The 3061-nt window shown below is 35.7% G+C and overlaps 1 long non-coding RNA gene across 1 annotated transcript; it reads right to left on the bottom strand.

Moving 5' to 3' along the window:
• Positions 1-1487: 1487 nt before the first annotated feature.
• LOC113331391 lies at positions 1488-2755 on the bottom strand. Its single transcript, XR_003350864.1, has 2 exons — positions 2612-2755; positions 1488-1795 (listed from the first exon to the last, which is right to left on the bottom strand). It is a non-coding gene; the product is annotated as an uncharacterized LOC113331391 (long non-coding RNA).
• Between the last annotated feature and the right edge of the window lie 306 nt (positions 2756-3061).

Genomic DNA, 3061 nt, shown 5'->3' with positions numbered 1-3061 from the left:
AAAGTGTTTCAAGTACAAACACAAGATGAGATATGTCAATAAACTTCAACGAAAAGCGAATCGACTAGCAAACAAGCTCAAACTTGTTTAAAAAACCGCTGAGGTATGTAAGATTTTATCGTCTTCGAAGAAGTTAGTTTCCAAAGTTAAGACAAGACCACAAGAAAGAAAAGTATGGTCTAAACATTTTGATAGACAGGGTTCCATGAATTCCTTTCAAAAAGGTTATGGTGGACAGATTGTTGTTTACCGCAGCACAACCTTGACTGTGTTGCTTTAGTGCATCTTGTCTCATGTGCCTGATCAAAAGAGACAAGATTGTGCACACCTCAGGCTTTAAGAAAAGATTTTTTTTTTTTTTTTTGGCTTTGCTGTGTTTTGCAATTTGGAATTCTTTCATATATAATTGATATTGGAAGGGACTTCCATGTTTAATTAATAAAAGAGGGTTATTCTCGACAATTCTACTCTCTTTAGGGTTGTGAATTATGCTTGCGTGAACCTGTGTGGTTAAAGGTTCTGTAACCCTACATTCCTTTTCCTTCTCTGAAACTCTTTTTATCATAAGACTGCTTGTTGAGCTTAAATTGTGATTTCCTCTCACAAACCCATACACGTATGGATACTCCAAGCATCATGTCTTCTGATGGAAAAGATGTTAATATGATTGTTAAGCCACCAATCATGGAGGAAAAAGAGAAATATCCGTTACCTCCAACTTTGAAAAGAAAAAGAAGGAATGTGAGGAAGCCAAGAGATGTTCCTTCAAATTCTCAGAAGTTTTCTGATATTCTTGAAGAGTTGAAGGAAACAAGGAAGGAGATTCAGCAAATAAAGGCTATTGCTGTAACACCCCAAAATTCGGATCGTGGATTTAACCCGAATTCTAGAGGTTACGGGCGGGTATCGAAACTTAAATCTATTTCTTTCCCTTCCATTTTATGCTTTCATTTTAGTACCCAGGCCTTAAATGGTCTCACTAAATTGTGTATAACCATCAAACAAGGCTTAATATTCAAAAATACGGAGTAACATGAAAGTTAGATGGTGTGCAGTAAAAAATCTGAGCAAAAATATGTCGCAGAAATCAGTCCCAGGCAGTCTCCCTTGTCAAGACTCCACAGACCTCAATAAGAGTCCAAATACAGATATTGGCCCCAACTTAAAAACTAGACAGACTCAGATTTCAAATCCACCTAAAAAAATCTAAATTCCGAGTTCATTTGGTCTGCAAAAAGGGTGTGCTAAGATGGTCACAAAACTGCGAACCAACAGTTTTCAGATCTGACATGCTGTGTAGTGCAACAGTTTTCAGATCTGACATGCTGTGTAGTGAGAGCTATGAATCCTAAACGACATATCCAAATTACAAGCCCTTTTAAAACATTATAAAGCAGACATAAAGGAACACTTTTCATTAAGGAAGTATCGCCTAAATCTCAATCTACTGGTGCCAGTTCCGCAGTTAACAGAGAGCAGAGAAAAAGTGTCAGGAAAACATGGTTTTCAATCATTCAGTTTAAAGATAGCTTTCAAATACATTCGCCATTCAACAGATCCCTTTAAAATGTATAATAAAAACTTCTTAACAGTGGTTCATAAGCCTAAATATTCCACATTTATTCTCTCAAAGTAAAACATCAAGTTATATGGAAATGAAACAAAAGCAGTACACGCAAAAACTTCTCACTTGCTTCGCCCTTCGATATATAAAATTTGTAAAATCGTCAATTGGAGTGAGATGACGGCTCAATAGGCTTACGTTCCCATCCTCAAAGAGATGCGGGAAACAAATCTAAGAAAAATGTGAGGAAAATATAAATAAGAAAAGATAGAACTTTAAATCGGGTAGCTCATTCAACAAATATATTCACAAACCAACAAGGTCTCCGACAAATCAATTCATTTAGATTTCGTTAACTTGATTCCACGAGACGAAAACCTTGGTTCGTACATCCACCTATCGTTTCCGGCACGGAAAACCGCCATCGATGATCGGGAAACTACGTTCCCATGGGGATCATTATCCATTTCACTATATCGGGGATCATTACCCGGCATAAGATGAAACTATATTCCAACCAACGGAAGACATGAACTCAATACATTTTACTCAAGTAACTTGTTTTATCATCAGGAGAATGAGATTCACAACGACTGATCCAACTAGTTTTTTTGAAAACGAAATCCACAGTAACAAAATCTCATGCTCAAGAACCATGAACTATGCACATGGAGTTAATTGTCACTCCAAAAATCAGCAAACACTCTGCTTGAAACCAACGCTTATGGACATGAAATAAGTCAAGATAAAATGATAAGCACAAAGGATATTTTAACAATGAACTCTGGAAATTCGTGGTTATAGAATTAAGGTTCTAACAAACAATTAAGCAAACATCCTAAGTTCCGTAAAATGGTGAGAACAGGCTTTTGAAATAAGACATTTCCTTCACAAAAGCAAACATTCCCATTTGATAATTCATGATAGAAAACCAATAATTCAATCCGTATGACGCAATTCAAAAACACCTACAAAGAACAAAATCAGGAATTCACAATCATATGAACAAGAAAGAAAACCCCTATGAAGATGAGTAGTAAAACCTACCTCAAATTAGCCAAATCCTAGCAATTTTTCCTTAGAACTCTTCTCTTTCCCTGACTCCAACTCTTGAGAAGTCTCTGATATATAGTTCCTACGTTTTAATTTCAATTCTCATCCTTTCATTTTCCAAAAGTAATGAAACTCATCCTTCCCCATTTACTCTTTGTCCATAAATTCCCTTGTAAAAACATTTATCTCATGTTTTCTAAAGAAGAACTTGTGAACAATGGCTATTCCCACCTAAGCCTATACTTCTAGAGGGGTGGAACAACATTATTAAATTTCTAAGCCTTAAAAATGTGTTCAACCTTTGAAGCAGTTATAACGAAATGTCGTGTATTGAAAGTTAGCAATAAGAAATGTATAACTAGCCTATCCATGTACTGAACACATAACAAGGAAGACTAAATTTCTCCCGTTTAGTCTTAATCAAACAAATTAAAGAAAACAATA

The sequence above is a fragment of the Papaver somniferum genome, chromosome 1 (genome assembly GCF_003573695.1).
Source record: "Papaver somniferum cultivar HN1 chromosome 1, ASM357369v1, whole genome shotgun sequence".
NCBI classification, from domain to species: Eukaryota; Viridiplantae; Streptophyta; class Magnoliopsida; order Ranunculales; family Papaveraceae; genus Papaver; species Papaver somniferum.
Note: the sequence above shows the minus strand (reverse complement) of the source record. Positions and strands in the feature narration are given on the sequence as shown.